At 36.9% G+C, this 9,993-nt stretch overlaps 1 long non-coding RNA gene across 1 annotated transcript; it reads left to right on the top strand.

Annotated features, from left to right (window-relative positions):
- The first annotated feature begins 8,958 nt into the window (after nucleotides 1-8,958).
- LOC149241241 (uncharacterized) lies at nucleotides 8,959-9,753 on the top strand. The gene is made up of 2 exons (XR_016245603.1): nucleotides 8,959-9,096; nucleotides 9,205-9,753. It is a non-coding gene; the product is annotated as an uncharacterized LOC149241241 (long non-coding RNA).
- The last annotated feature ends 240 nt before the right edge of the window (nucleotides 9,754-9,993 follow it).

Genomic DNA, 9,993 nt, shown 5'->3' with positions numbered 1-9,993 from the left:
ATTGTATGATGCTTCTCCAACCCTTATAAGACGATGTCCAACCCCACTTGACAACTCCACTGGGCACTTTGACCTAGGACGTTGACCACTTATTGAGTGTTGACCTTGGGATGTGTTACCCACCATTTTGTGGGTAATATCCCTAGGAGAATTTTTTTCTCCAAGATAGTCCTTAGCCGACAACCAACAACTGCTTGCAACCATCAACTAGCTCATTGTGCCATTTCTCCTCCCCCTGAGTTGACCATGCGGTCCCCTACTCATCTGCCATGATCATATGTTTGAAGGTGGGCCTCCCGAATCTAAAGGTATGCCTTGTCATTTTTAAATTGAGTATTGTCGTTTGCTTATCATGGACAGTTTTGGGCATGGATTAATGGGGGAATTCAACGGAAAGAATGGGCTAGGTTTGTCCCCTAGACCCCTTTTAGGAATTAGCCTTGGATTCTAGTCCCGTGGGATCTCTTTTATTGACCATTTGGTTCTAGGGAGATATTTCACAGGAAACCTTGATTTTGGTTGCGTGGTCCCACTCCCTTATCCGCTTATATTACCCCTTTTCCATCCATTATTGCCCCATTCATCATATTTCCCACCTGGGTCCACATCCCTCCATTGGGGCCGCATAGGGTTAGCTTGCCCTTTCCCCTTGCCCACACCTCGACTCATGGCCTGGAATGAAGCCCGAAGGTTGATGCAGCTGAATAGAAAGTTAAAAGTATACATGGCCACTTTCAAATAGGAAAAGTACCACAAAATGCAAAAGATGGATGAGACAAAAACATTTAGCACGTTGAGAAAAGCCAATACATGAGCTTTACCCCATCATCATGGCCATCACCTTGATTCCTTTAGGTTTTATGAGCCTTCTTAATCATATAGAAACCCATGATTGTCCCAACCCCTGGTGGGCGATGAACCACCCAACCATAAAAGGGGGAATTCACTGCTATATCTTATACATCATGTTCTAGCTCCTTGAGCCTCGAGCAATTAATCAAAGAAAATCATAAAAAGGCAAAAGACATATAAAAACGGTGGAAAAATCAAGGCCGGGGCACCCATGCACCATGATTTCTCCCTCCTATACATTATAAACCCAAGTCTGGGCTTCCCTCTTATTAGCTACCCTTGTACCCTAACATGTCACCCAGAGCCGCCCCTTTTCATCCCCTACTTCATTCACTTATCTATCACATGCCACCATTTTTTGACAGATGTACTTTGACTATATTATCCCTTTTAGAAGTAGAAGCCACCTAATAGGGTGCTTGGTTAACCCATCTGGAGTTTAGGAGACATTGGTACATCTTGAAGCTCATTATGGAAGGGCAGGCCATTATGAAGTCCCCACATGTGGTCCATGATTAGGTAAGCTCATTTACTCGATTTTTCTAAAGACTTGTTGTACTGGAAGGCTAGGGGATGCATTGGATCTTATTGAGGATTGCAGATGATTTCCATTGGGGGTTTGGTCTCCCTATACGGGGTCCTAATCCTCCATGGGGCTACATTGGCACATATAGGGTGAGCGTTGAGCCGTGGGCCTCCACAACAACGGATTGCACTCCATGGATCCCCACACTCATTCAAAGATTGCTCGTGGTTCAGTTATTGGATGAGGAGGATGCACTTGATCTATCATGCCCAGCTGACCCCAAATCTACGCCCCACACTTGGTAGATGATCCAGGAATTCCACGATGATGTGGCATCACCTACACCACCATCCTAGCCCCTGAGGGCGACCTACAGGCAACTTCGATTGGTTTGGAGATCCATGAGGACACTTTTGTGGCCCCATATGTCATTTGGAGCACCGCAGGTTATTACAAGGGGCTACCCCCTTGCCCACTGCTTTTGAGGGTCCTTCTCTTCATTATGGCACCCATGGACTTCATTAGGCTTCTCAGAGGGCCTTACGACATGCATGAATTATTATTTGACCTCTTGAGAGGATTATCTTTTCATTCATGAGCTAGTTTGGTGGGTTTGTCATGAAAATTTGTATTATTAGCACATTATTTTATTTTTGGGGCTTATGTAGGCCAAGGAGGCTAATTCAAACTCCTTAGATGTGTATAAATACAAGTGAGCCGAGATCATTTCTCATTATCACTTTGGATTGGATCTTTTTCCTCTTTAGAGAATTTCACACTTTTTCCTAGAGGATGAATTTGAGCATTTATGGATGAATTTTGATGTATGGTTATTGGTCTATCTTCTCTTGGAGTTTCTCTATTGTCATTTGTGAATGGTTGGATATACTCTACTGCATGTAAGTACACAATTTTTATGTTATTCTTGTTAATTTTGTCATATATGTTAGATTGAGATTTTGTTGTTTTAGGGTTAATCGCTGCATGCAAATTATTGCTTAATATTGTAGGATTGTCTCTATTATGACGCTTCTCTCCAAGTATGGGCCATGTAGTATGAGAAAAATCTCCTAGGGGTAAAACTGACCTTAATAAGCCATTCCTCTTGTGCATTTGAAGTATAAAGCTGCAAGATTGCTCTTACTTGACCTAGAGGGGTTTTTGAAGTAATTTTGAAGCCTCCTTGACTAGGAACCAATAAATCTTACACAAAATCAGCATAGAGTCGATTCTCCCAAGGATTAAGGCACTGATTTATCAAGGTTGGTCACCAAAACTCTTATTATTTCACCTTCTCCCAAGTCTGGGCACATTGGGGCGCCTAGGGCATCAATTTCCCAGCAAGTTAGCCACTAAAAAAATTTGACCTCTTAGGGTCTCCCGTGCTGGCCTTTCCTCTAGCCCTCCTCCAAATTTGAAGACATTCCGACAGTGGAGTTGGGCGAAAAGCCAAGCCTTAGCTCCAAGATCAAAACTTGCCTTGTCATCTCTAACACTAGCACTTCCCAAGGTTAAAACAACATCTTTGACTAATTATATTTTCTTTGGTCCTCTCTCCACCTTGTCTAGGGTAAGGATATCATTGGTTGCTACATTCCTTCCTCATACCCTAGACTGGGTCCACTTGGCCCCGTGTGGTCCCACTCCGTTGAGAGACCATTCTTCAAGAACCATCCGTGATACCAATTCTAACAAGGATTTCAAGGATTGGGAAATTCTGTCACAAGTCTTATCCCATAAACTTAACCCTTAAATAATCCTCTCTTCCTTTCCCTAGAACACATTGTGCTTTGCTTAGAAAGCAAGCAAGTTCAATCCTTCCACCTCTTATGGGAAAGGGATTCATTTGGGTCACTTATATCCATTGATTTATCCTTCACCAGTGACTCTATTCATATCGGGTCTACTCCCATCAATGAAAGTCCGTAAATAGAAGAGAGCCTTCGTTGAGGTGACAATGGGCTAAGCCTCCATTTGTTGCCCTTAGCCTAGCATTTTCCCTTTAGGGATCCCCCTTAGGTCCCCTGCTAGTTTGAGTGGTAACAAGATGCTTTCAACACAATTGATGCCACTCTTCTATCCCTTTAGGCGTTGAAAGACTGCACTTTGGAACCAAAATATTTCCTAGTGCTGATGTACCTCAAAGCTGACAAGATGCCCTCACGTTGGCATTGCACATGCTTGGTGGATGTTGCCTTGTTTTTAAAGAAATTTGATGATGATGATGACCGCCGATGGCACACTTCTTAGTGTGATGACATCATGCCATAACTTTATGATGTCCCCTTCAAGGGGGTTGGATTGATGATGTAAGCTTAGTTGATGATGACATTTTGCATGATGGAGCCTTGCTTGATGATTGGAAGCCATTTAATGATGAGATGTGCACCCCTTAGTCATCCATGGCACCTTTTGATGAGAGAGACACCTTTGGGAGGATAATGTCATCCATGGAGGGTCTTTAGCTCACATGTGTGGGTTAAATGAAGTTTTTCATGTTTTATCATTGAGTTAGAGATCTTTGAGGGTTAACTTGTGACCTATCCAACGTGTAATCATATTTAATCTTTTAGTCTAAATTAAGGTAAAATTGACTTGGTTGTCGTCATATAAATAAAGGGAGTCAATTTATCTTTAAGTCATTTCCACACACACTTGGAGATCGATGCACACAAGTTAGCCTCTTCTTTCTTTGCTGCTACAAGGCACTAGTTGAGTGAATTGTCTTCAAGGGGGATATTTTGATTGGATGGTTCTCTCTCTTGGATGATGATTGGTGATTTTATGATGATTTTGTGTTAATTTATTACAAGTATCTTCTTCCATATTGTACTTGCTAAAGGATTTGGGTTTTTAATGAATTTCTCACTAAAGTGTTGTTGAATGTTTTATGGCTCTGACATCTTCTTGAACAAGATTTTCATCAAGTTTCTCTTGAGGAACCTAAGTGTAGCTTCCTTCCTTTCAATCTCCAAAGAAGATAAAAGGATGAGTTTAAGGAATTGAGAAATTTAAATGTAACTTTCTCTTTCTCCTTGAAATCACTTCCATCAGTCATATTCCATGGAATTGTAGCCTTAGACTCCATTAACCTTTCATTAAGAAAAACACTAGTTCTACCTCTTATGTCAATATATAAAATAATAAAATAAATAAAACCATAAATTTTTATTTTTATGTTTTCTAGGGTAAATTAGGGTTATAACAAAATTTGCAATTTTCAATGTTATTTATGTTGGACCTTGTAAAAAAGTGAAAATATTATTTTAACATTTTTCAGCAATTAATCAGGGTTGATGTCTAGGGTTTCTATTGTTGTTTTATTTGTTTTCAACCATTGAAAATTACTGTAATGTATTTCCTCATTTACTCAATGAATAGTCCTAAATTTTCATCAATTTATCATAGATTCTAGCACTATTTTCTCACTACTGTTATAAATGTTTGCATGTTGTAATTTTGTCGATTAAAACTATAGTTTATAACAACAAAGTGTAATTTCTAGATTGCACATGTTTGAGAACCTATTGATTATGTTCAGGACTTGTTAAGCCTTATAGATTTAGCCATAGGGTCCTTTGAACTCACCATCTTGGAATTATACCTTAATTCACTTGAAAACGTAATCATTGAATATTTATCCTTGGGTGAATCTTGTGGTAGAACCCTCAAGGGATAAAGAGCCTAAGATCATTCGAGTTTTACTTAATCCCTAAGATTTGAGGCTTTGGAAGATTTGAGGTTTACTTAATCCTCCTATGTGAGGATTGTATTTGAATATTAAATAGCAAGGGAATAGTTGATAAGGTGATAGTGATAACTAATCTCGTTGTTGCTCTCAATCTATATTGCTTAGTGAGGCTTTGCATTGAGGTACTACAGTTTGCTGTAACATTTTTGGTGCCATTGTCGGGTAGGAGTTGAGTCCTCATGATCTGAAGTCTATGCTTCAATCCTTCTTGAGGAACATATATCAAAGCCTATAATAATTACTCATATGGCTACTCCATAATCTCATTCTACCTCGAGAGCTTCTAGTTCAAGACCTCGCATGAAACTTACTGTTCCTCCTAAAAAGAGGAAAATTTTGAAGACACCTATAGTTAAAGCTCTGTTCAGTGGTCCTCCTACGTCAACCATAGTGACTAAAGCATGGCTCACCATAGCTTTGAAACCTTTGGACATGAGCGTCATTCAAGGAATACCCAAACAAAATTCCTAATAAATTTGAGGAGTGGTTGCCCAAGTTCACTAGAAATGATGTTGTCATGGTTGAAAAACATATAGACCTATTTTATTGGTGTGTTGGTGGTCATCACACTGAGGAAGAATATGTTGTCATGAAAATCTTCTCTCTATCTTTTGAGGAAAGTGCTAAATCATGGTACCAAGACTTACTTGATAGAGGGATCAAGGATTGGGATCAATTCCATGAGGCTTTCGGTAAAAGATGGGCAACTAAGAAGATGGAAGATTACTAATGCATTAGTTTTATGAAATAAAGAAGAAAGAAAACGAAAGCATTTGTGACTTTAATCAAGGATTTGATGGCTTAATCAAAGAGATGTCGACAAATTTCAATCCCACTGCATATACTATAGTGATGCAATATATTGTTTCTTTTGAGGGAAATTTTGGTTATGCATTTAGAGACAAGGGTCCTTCTTCTTTGGTTCAAGCAAAAGAATATGTTGCTTTTGTTAAAGTCAACCCCTTGACTTCCAAAATTGATTTCTTCTCATACCTTAGAGCCAAACTTGAGCCCAAGTCTCAGGCCATGAATCATGTTGAGCCCCGGCTACGTGCTCTTGCCCAAAAGTTTGATAAAGTGACTAATGAACTTATGTAGGGTCAAATCACCATGATAAGGTAACTCTTATGGATAAGGAAAGAGGACCACATGTTGACGCACATCAACGTTTTCAAAACTTTGGCAAGCCATTGCAAGTCTCTTCCCTTTCTCAACTCCATTTGAACGAGTGTTATGCCCATCATAAGTCTAATGGTGAAAGAAGAACAAAGAAAAGGCTATGTCTCTCTTGGTTATGTCTACGTAGAGGTGAATGATTTCACAAGTTTGTGTCATTGAAGCAAAAGAGAAAGGACACATTATCTCAAAAGGAGCTCTGACATATATCTCTCTTACCATGATAAGAGAAAGGTCATTCAATATAGTTACCGATCAAGCGAGAAAATTACGTAGTACCCGTTTTCTTGAGGCTGCAAAAAATCCCCTGATTTTGAAAATTGGTAATTCAAAATACATTTTTTTTTAGCATATTTTTGGCACTTTAAATTTTCTTACGTATCAAGTATGAATATTTTTAAAAAAATGTTAGTGATTTTCATGCTGATTTTAAAAAGTGTTGATGGAGCATCAATACATTTTTTTAAAGAGTTTATTTTTGACATTTTTTTTTGTTATCCAAGTATATACATTTTTTTTTAAATGTTAGTGATTTTCATCTTGATTTTGAAAAGTGTTATGCAACATCAACCCTTTTTGTTTAGAGGGTTTATTTTTTACACTTTAAATTTTCTAATGTATTAAGTGTGGATATATTTTTTTAAATTTTGGAGATTTTCATGTTGGTAATAAAAAAAAAAAAAATTAAAAAACATGACAAAAAAAACTCAAATAATAAAAACATATCTAAAAAACCCCATAAAAGTGTAAAAAAAAATAAAAATTAAATTGTAAAAATAAAAAAATGAAACAAAAAATAAAATAAATAAATAAATAAAAATATCAAAAAATAAATAAATAAAAAGAGAATATTTCAAAAAAACATATCATTTAAAGGAAAAAATTGAAAATTAACCTTAAAAAAATACATGATTTCTTTGAGCTAAAAAAATAAAATACAACCAAATAATAATAATAATAATAATAAACTAAACAAAATTATAAAAATTAAATTAATAAAAGTTAAATTAAAAAATTGAAAAACAATCATAAAAATTAAAAAAAAAAAAAAAAATGAAAAAATAAACAATTAAAAATAAAAAAATAAAATTACAAAAAATAAAAATAAAAAAATAAAAGATAAATAAAAAAAATTTAAATTAAAAAAAGTCAAATTAAAACAAAACAATTAAAAAAATAAAAATAAAATCCCTACCACCCCTGGGTGGGGTTGGCCATGGGCATGGCAGGAAGGCTACCCACTCGCCGCAACAAACCCTGCCAACCTCGCCAGAGGTGGCGGGGATATATATATATATATATATATATATATATATATATATATCTATAAAATTTATTTTTTTAATGGTGTTTTGTTTTGTTTGTTTGTTTTTTTTTTATTCATAATTGTTCTTTTATTTTTTAGTTTTGTATTTTAATTTTTTAAACTAAAAAAATGTTATTTTTTTTTGTTAAATTGTGTCTATTTTTGTTTTTGTTTTTAATTAATTTATTTTTTCTCCGTTTTATATTTTATATTTTATTTATTTATTTTATTTCTTATTATTAGTTTTTAAAATTTTGGTTGTGTTTTTATTGTTTTTTTTTTTTTTTTTTTTGAATTTTTGTTGTCTTTTGTATTATTTTTTGTGTTTTTTATACTGTTTTTAATTTTTTACAATATTTGAATTTTTGTTTTTTTTATTTTTTTTATTTTTGGTATTATTTTTATTGTTTTTTTCCAATATTTGAATTTTTGTTTTCTCTTGTATTATTTTTTGTGTTTATTATTATTATTATTATTTTAATATTTAAATTTTGTTTTCTTTTATATTTTGTTTTGGGAGTAGTCTACCTAGGCAGTAGAATGGCCCGTTTTCCGTCACCGGCTGGAAAATCGTCCGGCTCCGGTCACCGGCAATCCCTTTGTCCTCCGCCCCCCTCCCCTAGCTCCCCCACCCTCCTTCCCCTAGCTCCCCCACCCTCCTTCGCCCCACCCTCCCCTGACAATCCTGACATTCCCTGCCATTCCCTGACAAAAAATCCGATCGCAGCTGGAGGCCCTGACATCCCCTGACAGATCGGGGACGAGCTGGAATTGCAGGGGTGGAGTATTATTGCCGGTTCCAATTCAAATTGAGGAAATGATCACCGCTCGCTGCTTACTCACCTTCCTCTTCAACTCGGGGCTTCCCGCTCTACAATTCCGACCGTCAAGAAATCCCTGTTGTCTGCAGGCCGTCCAGGGGATTCTTTTGTTTCTTTAATGTGCTGGAGCTTGTCAACAGATGCAGCGAAATACAGCCCTGAGGGCGATTCGTCGATTGAGGATGACAGAGAAAGCCGCCAGGTTTCGGAAATCCGCCGCGGGGGTTTCCGAACACATACTGTGCATTCAATAATGCAAACCAGATCATCTACGCCGCGATGTCCTGTATCTTGTCAAGTTCTTAGAAGCCTCTCTGTAGGTCACTCCGCTCCTCTGCTTTATAAACCCACAACGGCCTGATCGGTTGTGCATCAAGGGTTCAATACTCTTCCAAGCAAAATGATGAGGAATTCTAATGTTTGTGTGTATGTGTGCCTTCTGCTGCTTCTGATCTCAGCCCTCGAATGGCAGGGCAGTATTGCAAATGTTATTAGGGTTGTTTTCATATATGGAAGTACTATTCTCCTCCTCTATATTATCCTGAAGACCTGTATTCTTGTTTTGTTTTGTAGTTTGTTCTTAGCGCAGACCAGGGGATCACTGGAAGTGGAGGTACTCTGGTTCATCCAAACTCACCTGCACCTTCGCCTGCACCTCTGATAGGTATAAAGCCAGGCAAACATAAACTTTCTCTTCTTATAAACTCATTTTTTCTGGTAGTGGTTTTGATATTGTATGTAACTTTTGTGTGTATGTTTTGGGGAGGAGCAGATTGCAAGAGCGAGTGCAATCGGAGATGTTCGGTGGCCCCGAGACAAAAGGCATGTCTCAAATTCTGTGGTATCTGTTGCAATGCCTGCAAGTGCGTTCCATCCGGCACTAGAGGGAACAAAGACGAATGCCCCTGTTATCGGGACAAGAGGAGCTCTCAGGGCAAACCCAAGTGCCCTTGATTCAGGAGATCAGCATTAACCCATTATTGCATTTTATTGGGTGGATCACATTGTTATAAATATTGTCTGAGAGTGAAATAAACAACCATGTAGGCTGAGTGGAGATTTGTAGCCTGAAGCCCCAATTTAATGGATTTTTTATCATAGTGTGTAAATATTCGATGCTTATGGAGACAGGCATAAATGGTAGAATGCTCTTTGTTTTTTTGCCCAAAAGTTGTGGATGGTAGCTTATTACCCAAAAGATCCAACGAAATTCATTCAGGCAACGTGTAGATCGCATTACATGATAAAATTTATCCCTTGATGATAGATTAGCTAATTATAGCTACTTCAAAAATAACTGAAGTAGTTTGGTAAATTGGAAGGTTGACTACTGGAGCAAATCACATGAATAAATTGGATTTGCATCACAAAGCTGTGACCTGCAAAGTAATTAGAGTGCGCAATATTATGTTTCTATCACTTTGGCGAACTTTAGTGACAATTTTATACATTTATAAAATATTTAATTGAATATATATAAATCATCAATCGGTTTAGATTCAGTTTAAAATTATATTTACAAAGGATCAATTAATATATTTAGAAAATATTTAACTGAATA

Source organism: Pinus tabuliformis, chromosome 8, assembly GCF_031772625.1.
Source record: "Pinus tabuliformis cultivar Carrire ecotype Pingquan chromosome 8, CPIR1, whole genome shotgun sequence".
Lineage (NCBI taxonomy): Eukaryota > Viridiplantae > Streptophyta > Pinopsida > Pinales > Pinaceae > Pinus > Pinus tabuliformis.
The sequence above is the reverse complement of the archived record's forward strand: the minus strand, read 5'-3'. Positions and strand labels throughout refer to the sequence as shown.